At 33.3% G+C, this 15,888-nt stretch overlaps 1 protein-coding gene across 1 annotated transcript in view; it reads left to right on the top strand.

Annotated features, from left to right (window-relative positions):
- The first annotated feature begins 63 nt into the window (after nt 1-63).
- The window catches only part of LOC143054738 (uncharacterized), a 76,080-nt gene continuing 60,255 nt past the window's right edge, over nt 64-15,888 (top strand). Inside the window, exons 1-2 of the mRNA XM_076227773.1 lie at nt 64-229; nt 12,289-12,410. The gene's annotated coding sequence lies outside the window, so the exon portion shown is untranslated. The remainder of the gene's footprint in view (nt 230-12,288; nt 12,411-15,888) is intronic.

Below are 15,888 nucleotides of genomic sequence, written 5' to 3' on the forward strand. Positions count from 1 at the left end.
GATAATTATTATTTTTAGATTAAGGTCAAATTTTAGATTGTCTATGCTGTAATCCTTGCCTGAGGCTGCCTATGAAAGATTTAAAAAAACATGTTTTCTGTTAAAAGTAGAGTCATATGGTTTTCAAATCAAAGTGGGTCTTGAAGTTTGTTGCACTGAACCATAGACATTGCATATCAAGTCACTTTGTGAAAGGAAAAGACTCAGAGAGAGAAAATTCAAAGCCAAAGTAAAAAAATAAAACATGAAATTGAAAGACTAAAAGTAGAGTAAAGTAAAGATTTATAGAAAAAGTTGACTCTATAAAACATTTAAGCCTAAATCTTCAATCAAACTTAAACGGTATAAACATATTGATGACATGACACTAAGACTACTAATATGAGGTAGGCATTACCTGTGAATGGGACAATTATGATTTTTTTTTTCATCAAACATGTTTAAAAGAGAAACAGAAATACCGTAATGTTTCCGATTTTGGTACTGTTGTTAGGGATTTGAGTTATGACGTTATTTAAGTTATGACGTCATATTCAATGTAAACAAAGAAACACTGTATATATCAAAGACAATTACTGTAACTTTTTTTTATATAACAAACAATTTTTAAAAATGAATTAGTATTGAGCTCCTTTCTTAGACTGATAAATATACATTTAATTCAAAGTCTCCTGCAAACAAGACTGGAAACGGAAGTAGATTTCTGTGCAGAACCGGTGGAACTTTTAAACCAGAGTAAAAACAAAAAGTAACTAGTTGATAAGTTCCTCCGGATTTTTTTCGGCTATTTAGTTCTTTCCACCCGGAACTTTCCAACGTCTAAACAAAAGAGCATTTACACCTGTACATCCCGACAACAAAAAGACACTAGGAACATATCTGAGAGTACTTACAGTTATCTGACAGCAAGTTCAAAGCCATTAACAACTAATAAAAAAATCATGCATCTAAGAAATATTCATTTTATCCACTTATAGTTAAAGACTGTAATCATCTGCCACAACATATGGAATCAGTACAGAGGTCATAATCAAGAGTATTATCTTGGAATCTGCTCTCATCCCAATTGTTTGTATACCTAACTTTTCTTGTTATCAAATGTATCTAGATAGTTTTATCTAAATGTGATAAAAGGAATATAATTTAAACTGAAGGAAATTTTTAGCTCCATATGGGAAGACATGTTAGATGGTCCCTTTTGAATTTCCATATTATGACAGATCTCAACATGCTGAACACTTATTCACATAACAATAACAATACCTTTAAACAACTTACAATAAAAAAAAAACAATCACTCCTAGCAGTGGCGGATCCAGAACTTTTCCTAAGGGGGGCCCGCTCCAGTCATGCTTCAATGATTCCCTATATAATCAACCAAATTTTTCCCACAAAAGGAGGGGCCGGGGCCCCCCCAGGCCCCCCCCCTGGATCCGCCTATGCCTAGCAACTTTTCTTTCTACATAAAATTACATGTAATAGGTTTTCATTGACATTTACATTTATTTTACTTAACTGCACATTTCACATAGCAAATTTTGATTGGATCATCAACATCTTCTACTATGGAGTTTAAAAATCTCCTTCAATAAAAATTCTCTTCTTTTAATCACCCCAAATTTCAAAATTATTGCTTGAAAACAACGGTACAACCAAAATCAAATTAGAAAAAAAAAAAAAAAAAGACAATGCAAAAATGGTGTGGACAAAATGAAAATGACAAAATTAGCAAGTCAACAAAATAATGCAACTCCAAACTAAGCATTCCTAAGGATTGAGAAACATCAACCCCAAAAAAAAAACTGGAATTGTCAGATACTTGTGTTTTATTTGCTGTCAAGTATAATCATGATTATAGAGAACATCATAGGGCTTTTTTTATATCACACCTGCATCAACTTAAGGCATCAATATGTACATGTAATCTTAAGAGGTTTGGTCAAAAACATGTGTTAACAAAATACAGACTCAGCAATCACTGTTTAAGGTGGTACCTAACACTACAGGGAGATAACTCTGTAGAGTCAGCTGAACGTTTTAATAGTTCAGTTCAGTTCAGTTCAGTTTCTTGTATATTCCTCCATTAAATGTGGAGCACTACCCAAAGGGTATAGTTTGAGCAACTATTTACACCTTAAAACATAGGGAAACAATTAATTAAATTATATACAGATGACTGAATTTGGTTATAATGATCACTAAATAAAAGATATCATAATTAATTCATAGGATTGTCATCATAAAGTTTTTAAAAAATATATAATAATTTATATGTGCTAGGGTGTAGGAAAGTGTTAAAAAACAACAACTGCATATACATGTATTTACAAGAATTAAAATGGTCAAAAGTTTAAAATTACTTATAATCATAGCTGAGAGTGCTATACATATATCAGGAATAATAATGAAAAATTTCCTGTAAGACTTATGTTAAGTGGTTGGGGTTTGGACAAAATTTAAGATATAATATATACAAAAAATTTTCTTTACAGTTTAATTTCTATATGGAGATCTTGTCATTACTCTTTTTAAATTATAACTGATATCTTACAATTTTAAAGTGAGGATTTATTTTTAAAAACTTGTAAGCCGTAAAGTAGTTGGATGGTATACTATTTGTAAGTAACAATTTTAAGAAGTTTACTTATACTGTACTTGTGATCAGGTTTTTTATCCTTTTTGTGCGCAGCAAGTGCATCTCATAACACATATTTCTAGCAAGAGTTTCAATGTTTTCATACACAGTTGGGTAACAGTTTATGTCCTTGCTAGTACAGTCTATTATGAGCTGCAGTAAATTCCCTTGTTGTTTGATCTTCTTGTATGTTGACGTATCAATTTCATCCATTGTCTGTTCGATTTTTGAGCAGTATTTAGATCTTATTTGCTCTAGTTCTTTGCAGTGTAGAATAAAATGTTCTAGATCTTCATTTTCCTGTTCGCAAATTGTACACATAGGGTTAACTTTTGGATCGAAATTAGCTCTTTTGGCTTGGAATATGTACGTTTGAGTACTTATTCTTGCTTTTATTTCTCCTGCCTTTACATCTTTACTATTGTTTTTTACACTTTTCCATATATTGTGAGCTTCATTTAATGGATTGTTCTGTATCTCTATGTATTTAAGTGATGTTTTTTCCATTTTTTCATTATGACATTCATTTTTCCAGTATTCCTTGATCTTTATTCCTACTAGTCTTTTCCATTCCATTTTATTCAGTGGATTTTCTATGTAGTAGCTACTGGATTTCAAATTGTATTTTGATAGAGTTTTTTCTACTCTGTTGATAAAGTCTTTTCCTCTTTGGTCTGAGAATACTATTTGTCGGCGCAGAATTTCACATTCTATGGTTCCTGGATTTCGAACAATATTCATGAAGAAGGTAAGTACATTTTTGTCTAATGTGATGGCAATAGGTTCTGCTCCTACCAGGGTATATACAGCCATATTTGCTGTATTATTTGGAAGTCCTTGAATTTGTCGGAGGATTTTTCTCTCTGCCAGTTCAAGCATATCCTTTTCTTTTGCAAGTAAGTTCATCACCTCAAGTCCGTATATGCTTCTTGGTACTGCATATGTTCTCCATAGCTTGTATGCAACCATGGGTGAGAATCCCCTTCTGACATGTAACCCAGCTCCAAGAAGGCTGTATATTGTTGCCCTTCCGGTTCTTATTCTTTCTGAGATATTTGCACGGTTTTGCTCGTTTCTTTTGATACCTAGATGTTTGGTTTCATTGGTTATATTGATGTCATTGTCTTCAAATTTCAACGTTGATATGTTTGAGCCTTTTGCATTGTATAGAACCGCTTCAGATTTAGTTGGATTGATTTTGACTAGATCTCTGCTCGTATGGTGTTGTACGATGTCTAATATTCCTTGTGCATCTGCAGTACTATTTGCCAGGACAGCAATGTCATCGGCACATGTTGGTGCAGGGACTTGTATATCACCAATACATGCTCCAAGTCCACTTTTTAATATGCTATCAAGTATGACGTTGTTGTAGCATTTATATAGCGTTGTAGATAGTTTTGCACCTTGTTGAATTCCTTGGAGAACCATGACATTTTCTGTACATTGCCCTTCCCATTTAACCTTGATGCTCATTCCTTTATACAAGTTTCTCAGTAATATCCAGAGTTTTCCTTTTATTCCATAATGGTACAGTTTGTTGAATAGTATTTCATGGTTTAGCTTGTCAAATGCCTTTTCTGCGTCAAGAGTTACTAAGATCAGCAGTATCTTTAATTTCTTACTTTCTTCGATTGCTTCTGATGTGAGGAATGCTGCACATAGTGATGATACTCCTTCTGTAAAGCCTCTTTGCAGGGAGTTTTGTATGTTGTTAAATACAGAGTCAACTCTATCCTTCAATATACTTTGTAATATTTTTGCAAAGGTTTTAGTTACAGTTATTCCTCTATAGCTAGATGGTAATGTTTTGTCTTTTTCTTTCTTTAAGATTGGTGTTAGAATCCCTGTCTTTAGGAAGATTGGTACATCCAAATAGGTTAAGATTAAATTTAGCAAATGTACTATAAAGGGAGTTAACTCTTCCATCCCATGTTTGTAGTGTTCTGCCGAAATTCCATCTTCATCGGGTGCTTTTCCTGCTTTAAGTTTTTCTATAGCTTTATTTACTTCCTTTACATTAACAAGATATAGGCCTTGACCTTTTTCCCTTTCTATGGATTCTATTATATTGTTTTGTATATCTCTACTAGCTCTAGTTTTTCAGTGTCAAAATTTTCCTCTATTGTTGGAGTAGCTAGTTGTTGGAAATGTTCTTGCCAGATGTTCATTATGCTTGGTCCATCTTCTGCAGTCTTTTCGTTTAGTTTCAGTATCTTGGTATTAATAAGTGGTGTTTTTCTTTGCATGTTGATAAGCTTGTAAAAAAGTTTTGTATCTGAGTTTGAAGCTTTCATAATTTTTCCCGCTGTTGATTCTCTCTGCGAGGCATAAGCTTGTCTTTGTGCTTTTCGAAGTATTCTCTTTGCAGCTGTCATTTTGATTTTGAGCTCATTACTTCTTTCTTGAGGTGCTCCATGTTGCCTCCAGACTTTAAATGCATTTTTTGATTGCTTTGATGCCTTATCTATTTGTTCATTCCATATCGCCTTTCCCTTTGATTTGATTTTGATTTTTCTTCTATACTTTGGGATTGCTGCTTCTCCGGCTTTATGTAGCAGTTTTTCTAGATTTTTTATATCTTTCTCAATAATTCCTTTTGATTTTTGCATGAGTTTTGGAAGTTCTTTATTGATGACTTCCTTATAAATTTGATGGTCGCAGTCAGTCCATTTAGGTTTTGCTATGATAGTTGTTGCTTTTTCCCTGACTTTTTTCAGTTGGCTGTTCAGTGTCAAGATAACAGGTACATGGTCCGAGGTATTCTCTGGGTCAGTATCAAGGACATCAATTTGTCTGATTTTGTTAATGATTTCTGAGTTACTTTTGAAGAGGAAGTAATCAATTTGTCCTTTCGACATACCATTCTGGTGATAAAATGTCTCTTTTACTGGGCATTTCTCAGTATTTCCTATACATTTTTCCTTGCAGAAAGTCTTTAGGATTTTATCATGAGGTGTCGAGCTTCTATCCAGGGACCCGTTCATGTCTCCACATACTATAATTTCGTGTGTGTCTTTATATTTCTCTATCATTTCATCAATTTGAGCCAATGTGTCTTTGTATTCGATGTCTGCATTTTTGCTATCTGATGGCATATATACATTTATAAGACATATTGGTTTGTCTCCTTGTTGAATATGTATGGCTTGTATTCTATTTCCACCGTCTATCAGTTCCTTTATATTTTCATTAATTTCTTTTTTCCAGATTATGGCTACTCCACCATATCCCCTTTTCATTGATATGTTGAAATCAGGATCATCATTATCATCAACACTTTTAGCTATGTATCCGCTATTTTCAGTAATTTCAGCTATGATTTTCTTTTCCGCATTGAAAAGCCAGTGTTCTTGAATGCATAGCACATGTACATCCCTTAACAAGTTTTTGATATAGAGGGCATTTGATTTCACATTTTGTACATTGAGTGTACCTATAATGATATCCTCCCTTTTATCTTGTTTGATCGGCCACTGCCTAAAAAATGGTTTGGTTTCTTTCTATTCCCATCTTCTTTTGCTTCTAGATTGTCAGCCTGAACTAGTCCCTTTAGATGCTTAGGACCACCAACATTGGCCCCCCTTTGAGAGGGGAACTTCTGATGGCAGTCCGCTTCCAGCAGGGCGTCCCCACTAGAAGCCGTTGTTATAAGACCAGTTCTGGGTATGACATTTACTTGATGGCTTACTTCTGTATGTGCTTTGGCTTCATTATTTTTGGCGGCAGCTGAATTTGTCAGATTGATGGTCATTCTAGCTTCTTTTGTTGGTTCTTTGTCTATTTGGTTAGTATTATCATCCTGATTTGTTAGTTGTTGCAATTGTTTTTGTCTTTCAAGTTCTTCTGCATGACTTTGTTTAGCTATTACTGGCATGCTTGTTCTTTGGTCATAAACTCTTTTATTGATGTTTCTTTGACTTTGTTCCTTTCTGTTTGTCTGTTGCTGACTATATCCTTGGTGTTGATCTATATTTTGTGGTATAGGTTGTGGAGTCATCCTATATTGCTGTCTGTATAAATGTGCATTTTGTATCATGTTAGTGTTGATACTGCCAGTTGGTACATGTATACTTCTATAGCCAGGATAATGGTGGCTACTTTGGCTATTTACAGGTATAGCCTGTATTCTGTTATTGTAGTACATTGGCGCTTGAATATGGCCAGGATTTATTCTGCTCTGCTCTGTTGGTATTTGGCTATAGTGTGGAGGTGCCATAGGTGTCATGAATAGTGGATTGGCTTGGTTAGGAATCCTGGATTGCTGATTTATAAGCTGTGCACCAGAGTGCTGATCACTCATTTGATGTTGGTTTGAGTTCCTAGCTATATATATATAGTATTGTCAATATTCTGATTATAAGGATAATATTCATGACTTCCTGGTCTTTGCCACATTCCTACTTCTTTCTGTAATTCCATTATTTGCAGTTTGTTTCTTAATTCATTCATCTCCATTTGATGTTTTATTCTTAGGTCTCTATTTTCCATTTCTAACCTGAAGTTGTTCAGCATCATATCGACTTTGTTTATAGTCTGTTCCTGCAAGTTGTTGCTACAGTCACACTTTGGCTGGTAGGTATTTAAGTTACTTTTGTCAATAGTGCTTTTTTCTGATTGCATCCTAAGTAGATTGATTGTGTTTCTATAGTCTCTATTGGTATCTTCCATTATGACTATTCTTGCTCTGCATTGTGCTAATTGATCTTCAAGCTGTTGGTTAGTTTCATTTACATTTTTGCACTTATATTGCCTTTTCGGTTTTGCCTTGATGTTTTTTGGCTCATCTACATTTTCTATTTGTTCATTCCTGCTGTGCTGAACCATTTGGCTTTGCTGTTTGTATGAAGCCGTTTTGATCATTTCTACCATGTCTGGTACTTCTGTGTTAGAATTTCTTGTTTCTTCCTTCGTGATCTGCGTTCTAGTTGGACTGTCTTTAGATGTATATTCTGGCATATTTTTAACTATATGGCCTATTTCGCTATAATCCTCTGTCACGCTTTGTTCATCTAGAAGTAACTTTGGTATTGTTTCTTCTGTATCTATAATTGAGTTATTGCTTCTTGTTGATATATTTACCACGTCCATGTCCATGATAGAGCAACTCCTACATGAATATTGTTCTTCTTCAGTTTGGCTTATTCTTGCAGGATCAATGTTTTCACATGCATAGTGAAACAGTTGACTGCATGCAATACAATCTATGGATGTTTCTGGTTGTGCTGTCTGATTGCATATGGCACAGTAGTTATGTATAGTAGACATGTTGACTGTACTTGTGTCCTGACTGGGTGTTGTTTCATCTTCTGACCATTCAATGGCTCTATTCCAGTTACTTAATAATTCTGTGTCTGTATTTTGTATACATTCTGTCCCTTTGGATACTTGTATTCTATTTATGTGGTTGATTTTAGGTTGATTATTTGTTGTGAATGATTCATTCACTGTTCCTCTTATTTCTATATCAACTTCATTTCTCTTGATTATGTTTATCTGTTCCTCTATCTGTTTGTTGTAAATCTTATAGTTCCCTCTTGATTTCATTCTTTCTTTTATATCTTCAATGTGTGTCAAGAAGAGTTCCATACCTTGGCCATTAACCTCTACCTTTGATGTAGTATGGAATAGATTGATGCGATAGAGTTGTCTGTTATTACTTCTATTTCTGACCGAATGTGAAGTTCTGATGCATAGCCCTTGATTATCATGCTGGTGTTTGGGCAAGAGCTTGTATGTAGAGTGTTGTTCGAAGTATATGTCTATTTCCCCCTTTAAGACTTCATAAGCAGCTGCTGATAGCTCTAGGATGTAGTTTTGATGTTTCTGCTCAATTTTTATGTCCATTGCTCTATTACATGCTTCTTGTTTTTTGTCCAGGGCCCTGGTTTTATTGATACTAAAGTTTTCATATTTAGCTGGTGTATAGGGCTGAGGTTTGCTCTTGGTTCTTGCTGATGTTCTAGTCTGGATACTCATTTTTCACTTTATATATATTGCTGTTTTCTTTTAACGAAGAAGTTCTATGTAAGTTAATGTGCAATCAGCGGGGCGTCCCCACTGAAAGCTAGCTTAGATAAGAATTTTCCAGTTAACTTTTATATCTTCCGATATCCGGGTTTAATGAGTATGTAGATATATATCTCTATATTTGCAGGTTATACAATATAGACTGGTGTTATATAAAAGCTGCTTATATTTCTATATATGAATGTTATTGTATATGGAATGGATAAATATGGTTGATATGAAGTTTATATATGTATAGTGTTCTATTCTACTCTATCTATAACATTGATGGAGAATTTTGGTTGCTATTCTTCTCATCCAAAGCTTTGCTAGTAATGAATTTGGATGTACGCCGTCAGTTCTGTATAGATTAAAGTTGTAGTATTCGTCAGTACCGCCTTTTCTTTTAGATGTTTTTCGAATGTCAAGATCAAATTTAGGTGATTTTTCTGTAGATTGATTTATTTCTTGGATGAAGGTATTTAAGAGATATAACTGGTTTTGAAGTGTTTGGTCGTCGTCACTGAAAATGTCCGGCTTTTTGTGGCCTTGAGATCTGTTCCAACGTTGAATAGAGTATGGCGGAATTTCTAAGAAGATGATTTTTGAATTTGGTTTTATTTTGGTGATGAGTTCCTTAAGTTCGATGAATTTTCTTCTTAGATATCTGACGTTTGAATCGTTTTGGTTCACAAGAGAGATGTATCTGGTAGTTCTGTTAAGTTCGGTTAAATTACAAGTTCCTAGCCAAATATAAAAAGTGATGTTTTTGTGTTGATGGCAGATTGATGGTAATTCTTTTTCAGCCCAATCAATAGCTTGCTGTACTTTTTGTCCTTTTTTTGTGATGAATTTGATGTTTAGGAAATCTTCAGTTGTTATAGCTCTTTTTATGTAGTTTCCTTTACTATCCGATATAATAATGGGTTGGCTTTGGACTGTTTTATCCTGAATATCTCTCTTATTTACTCTGAAGTATCTGCTTGACTTTATAATTTTATTCTCAGACATGTATCAATCTTTTGAGGAACAGAATACTAGGTTTTCTATCAGCTCAAAACAGGATATTAGTTGAAACACAAGTACAGTGTGTTTAAGAAAAAATTTAATTTTAACTATTTTAAGTATTTATCTATGCAGTACAAAAAATTTAAAGATAAAAGGGGGAGGGGTCTAAAACAAAAGACTTTATTTGCGAAAATTAAGGTAGAGAATGGAAAGCAAAAAATTTATTTAAATAATCGAAATGATTATCCAAAAGTATGAGCAATTTATTTAGAAAATAAAAGGAGGAGGGGTCAAAGTTGTCAAATATGGAATGGAAAAGTTTATTTAAATAATCAAGATGATTGTACAAAAGTATGAATTTATTTAATCTATTTATTTATAAGTCACGGAAATACTTTGACTTGCTGTATGAAAAAATAAAATTTATTTCTCAAAATTCAGAATTCAAAAATGGCGCTGAAAATTTTGATGGCCGTCCAGCAAGGCCAGCAAAATAAATTAGTTCAAAAACACCGTGCAATATACAAAAATGCCTGAAATAATTATCTAAACAAGGTATAGTGACCTATAAGATTTAAATGTGAGGAAACAAGTGCAAATAAAGACTTATAAACTCTCCGTATTTGGATCTGTGATCTGTGCAAAAACTTCGTGCTGCTATACAACATCCATTCGGAACATAACCTTGTGTTGTAAAGGGAATATTTAGCTTCTCAATGATCAAAATTGGTGTTTGTCAAACTGCTTATTATAACCAGTGTAATTTTTCTGACAAAACGGTTGGTTAAAAATTTTTGAAATTTTTATATTTTTGTTAAAGGGTTAAAGTAAATACTTTGTCAAAATTTTATTAAAATTAAACGAGACAAATTAATTTTAGTGAAAGTGTTGGGTACCACCTTTTAAAGAATAGAAACTGGCAGACATGAACGATTTATCTATGTATGTGGTAAATATGAAATATTACCTCAACATGAGAGGATGTTTATATTGTAATTCAAATTCTATTGAAAATGAAATGCACTTTCTTCTGGAATGCTCTCTTTACAATAACCTCAGTAGAGATATGACTGAGAATGTAAAAACTGACCCCAGTTTATTTAATTTAAACAGAAATGAATCTTTTTGATCTTATTCCGTGGATCATGAGTAATAAAGATTGCAGTTTTTTTTTATCTATTTTATGTGTATACCTTGAATCTTGATAAAGGCCTGAAACTTAGAAAATCTGAAAATTAGTTGAATACTCTTAATAGATAGCAAAATTATCTCCCCTTGACCAATGACCCTTTCCTCATGCTTTTTAACTATTAGTTTATGTTTCTTTAATCACTCTGTAATGTTTATGTCATGTTGTTATTAATGTTATGCTCTTAATGGGCCCTTTAATTTGGAAATATCAGATTATTACATGGCATTTTTCGTATCACATGTATTATCAGCCTTAGGTGCAATATCAGCCCAAGAGCTGCATTATACTTGATGAACACTGTTTTGAAAAGTCAACTTTTTTTAAGTAACTTTCTAAATTGTGTTTGATACTTTTAAAAATGCATTTATTTAATAATTTGTTTGTTAGTGTTTTTTGTTTATTATTTTACACAATATACATTCCAGTATCCAAATGATTGTTTTGTACACAACTTTGTAATGTTTTTCATAGAAAACGTAGCATTGAGGTGTATTTTCCGGAATTTGCCGAGTATCACCAGAATGCCATGCGATAACGTTACAGAAAGGCATGTGATAACAATCGATGCATGTGATAAACTTTTCATATCAGCCTGCTAAGCACCAATTCGAAAAAATATGGAATTTACATTAATTTAAGGCTGTTATCATACAGTAAAAATCATATGTTATTTAGTCTAAGTATATGATAAACAAATATTGTATTGTATATATATATTGGTTGAGGCATGAAATGTTGTGTGATATTGAAAAAGCCATATCATGTTCACTTTATTATATACATTAGTACCTCAAGTAAAACTTATCTCTCCTACATATTTTTCACAAGACATGACATAAAACATAAGGTTTGATAAATCTTTTTTAACCATGCCTTATATTGATGAAGTGACGTCATACAAATAAGGGGTTCAGTAAAGGTTTTGTTACATTGATGACGTGACTTGCAATGAAAAATAATCTGCATGCTGCATTATTTTAAATTTGTCTCCAATGCAATGGTGTTTAAGGGGGGAAAAAACATGTAGCTTCTTAGACAACAAAAAAGATCCTGTAGCATCACAAAAGTTTAACATGGCAAACTTCTTATCTAAATTCTTCAATCCCTTACAAAAAAGCTACAGCTTTAAGCAGTTGATGCCCCAGACTAGTAAAACTTTATTCAGACAAGTATAGTAAATTAAAGTGAAATATGCAGTGCTCACTATATGAAATATAATCCGAGTCGACATGGATTAACCCAGGATAATGACCCAAATTCACACTGATAAAAAGTTAACCCAGTTTGGGATTTCCCATCTCAACAATAATAGAAATTGCAACCTGCATCTGTCCACTGCACATATTAAGATACTTTTTCATCACAAAATGTCTTGTTTTTTTTTGTATTGTTGAATTGCTGTCTCATTCACAAATAAACCAACATCTCCTTTTGTATTTTTTAGAGTGCAGATTGTTGATAAAAAAAGGAAATTAGTTACAAGTAAAGTTGACAACTTAAAAGGCAGTTCTTTAAAAATGGCAGAACTAAAGTTATTGAAACATTGCCAGTCAACCTTTTACAATGGTAAGTTTAAATTTTCTTGTTCTGTGAAAATCTTGTTTTGTTGAATCAGTGATATTGTTTGCCTTAAACTAATGGAGAATAAAGGCCTTTTCCCCTGGAGAAAAATCCCAATTTGAAAAAAAAATGGCTAAAAATTATAAATAGAAAAAGACAACTTTGTTCCCTAACAGTGCAGTCTCAGTAGTAATTGTGCATGAATACAAACTGAAAAACACTCATTTAAACAATTTTCATGGCTAAAATGACTATATGTGCACATTTGAGGGTCTATTTATGTATCATCACTGACAATAAGGGGTCTTATTTCAAATGAGGGTTTACCTCTTGAAAGGGGGTCTGTAAGTTGAAGTTCCAGTCAAATTCATCTTTTATTTAAAATTTCCTAATGTGATAAAAATGACGCATATTTTCCCAATAATAAAGAGTAGAGGTAGTTTTGAAAAAAGCCAACAATATCCCTGTGAATGTTTTCTATTTAGAATCCCAGAAAATTTATTGTTTTACAGTACGTGATAAGCTAAGGGGACTAATGGTTTGTCTGACTGAAAAAGAAATTTAAACCTGAAAAATATAAAAATTCCTGTCTGTCCGAATAATGTTTTGTCTGACATTTTGTCAGCCAGACAGAGTTTGGCTTCTGATTATATCAGTTTAAAAATGATTACATCCAGGGTTGATATACATAAAACCACTTTAAGTTAAGATATGATGATGGACGTTTATAACGACCTTGACTGGCTATACAGCCCTCACATGGTCGATCGGTTAAGGTACCCAATTATAACTAATTTATTGTAGCAGATGTAGAAAAATCTGTCCATTTGGAACATATCTTAACTTAAGTGGTTTTATACATATCAGTCCAGAAACCAAAATATTACCAACATTTCAGTTAATCACTTTACACCAGAAAGAATGATATTGATGTTACCAAATCACAATATACATGTATGTACTGCATATGTTCATCAAAGGCACCATTTTGAAGAGAAAGACTATTTCTTTACGACTACATGTAAGACAGATTTGTTATTGACAGGTTATATTTTAGGGCAAACTTCAAAACTCTGATTTAAATTGAGGAAACACAACCATGGCATAGATTAGACATTTTTGAATAATTTTTCCCTCTTGACAATAATATATATGCAAGATTATGATACTAGCACATCATATTTGAGAATTAATATAATTCTTAATAACATTATAACTTACCAATGAATATAACAGTATGTATTTTGAGTTAGATTTTTTTTTTCATGTAGCCAATCATACATACAAACTTGACTACAGACTGGGCATCTTTGATTTATATGTGATAGACAAAAATAAAGAATCATAGGCTTAATTTATGCATCAGCAAAATTTAAACCATATCCAGGGGCAGTTCTAGCCATTTTAAAGGGGGGGGGGGGGTCCCAACCAAGGATAAAGGTCCCCATTCATTGATTATTAAATGATCATCCTAACCATTGTATTTTGACATTATTCTCATCCTGCATTAGAAATGGTAGGACATATCATATTGTTTTGTGTCTAATAATTTGAGCTATCTCCTGATAACTTTGAGTTATAAAGCATAGGCGGATCCAAGGAGGGACCCTGGGGGAACCAGGCCCCCCCCCTTTTGTGGGAAAAAATTGGTTGATTATATAGGGAATCACTGAAGCATGACTGGAGCGGGCCCCCCCTTAGGTCAGTCAGCGGGCCCCCCTTACACAAAGTTCTGGATCCGCCACTGGAAAGATAGCAAATTTTGGAGTTAACTCCCTTTAATTGTTGATTTCTGCTATTTTAAAGTGTGTTTCAATTTTCAACAAAATCATATTTTGAAATACCAGGACAGGAACACACAAATGTTGTTTTTTTTGTGCTATATTATGCATAATGCTAACTTGAGGAAAGATTTTGTTTGTCATGATTTGAACAATATCTGATTGTTAGGAAGTGTGTCATTGACACCACTTTCAACACTGTTAACTACCTCATGGTGACCAAGTTTTAAGTGGAGAAAGGGACGAGTACCTGAAGTGAACAATCAACAATTGGCAGGATAACTGGCATTCTTATTCAACATTGTTTGTATCATTCATTTTGATTATAACATCATGAACTTTCATGGCATCAATTCACTATTTACAATTTTGCAGTTGTTTTCTGTCAGTTCATTAGAATGTCGGTAAGAACCTTGTATTTTAAGCTCCAACAGCATCAATTGGTGATTTGATGGTCGCAAATACCTGTTTAGACTTGTTAGAGACTCCGCTAAAGGGTCACAAGTAAACTTAATTTCCAACCATCAAATCACCAATTGCCTTTGGAGCTAAGAATACAATTCAGTTATCTCCTAAATCCTAGTGAATTTAGATCAGAGTCTGACATACCTACAAATGGGTATCATTCAACCTCAGTGTTGACAGGCAATAACTACTGTCAATGAACTTCTGAGAACTTCCATCAAAAAAGTCCCCAAGAAAATAATTTGTCTATGCTATTCCATTATAACAGATGTTAAGGATGTTTGCTCCTCTACTTTTTGAATTTCTGCCAGATTTTCGGAATTCTCTGGATTTATCCATGTATTAACATTAAAATATTTTGCCCACTAACCCCTAATTTCTTTTCATATTTTTATTACACATTATTTAAAAAGCCATATTTCAAAATCTTATGATATCCTTGTTATTTTTCATATTTTTTTTAACAAAAAAGGTGCCAATGTTAAGTGCAAGAAAGGTCTAGAGAGAATTATTTCCCACCAAATTTTCAATGGCTTATATCTCAAAAACAAGCACACGAACCCTCCATTTTTTTCTGCTTTTTTAGTTTCTTTATTTATATACTTTTAAAAAGCTTGTTATTTTTAAAAAGTAGAGCGAACTTCCTTAAGTGGTCTTAGTAGTTCTAGCCAGTCAACACTGATGTTGTGACTTCGAACCCCGCTGGTGTGGGTGCACTTAACTCTAATCATAGTTGACTAGGATTGTCAGTTTTTCTATTGAAGGTCAGTGGTTTTCTCTGGGCACTGCAGCTTCCACCAATAAAAACTGGCCACCACTAAATAGCCCAAAAGTTCACTTAAAAGTGACATTAAAACACCAACAATCCAATAATCCAATTCCCCCACAACCGATATACTTTCAAAACTATTCAAAGAAAGTATTGTGGTTGTGCCTGACAGTGTTCTCCCCAAGGCCTAAAAGCACTATCATGGTACCCTGGATGTGGTGCTATATTTTCTACCATTGTGCTATCTTTGATGATTTTATAATATAATGTAAAAGGCCCATGGTGATATTGTTTTTACAAAACCAGTGCAATGTTAATTTCCATGATGCTAATTAAAAAATAAAGGTAGTACACAGTGTGGGCATTGGAAGTCTCTTCTTAACTCCCACATGCATCATTATAATAATTAATTAACCCGGACATCATTAGGCCTTTTACATTTTCATATTTGTTCAAAAAGAGACTAATT

Source organism: Mytilus galloprovincialis, chromosome 12 (assembly GCF_965363235.1).
Source record: "Mytilus galloprovincialis chromosome 12, xbMytGall1.hap1.1, whole genome shotgun sequence".
NCBI classification, from domain to species: domain Eukaryota; kingdom Metazoa; phylum Mollusca; class Bivalvia; order Mytilida; family Mytilidae; genus Mytilus; species Mytilus galloprovincialis.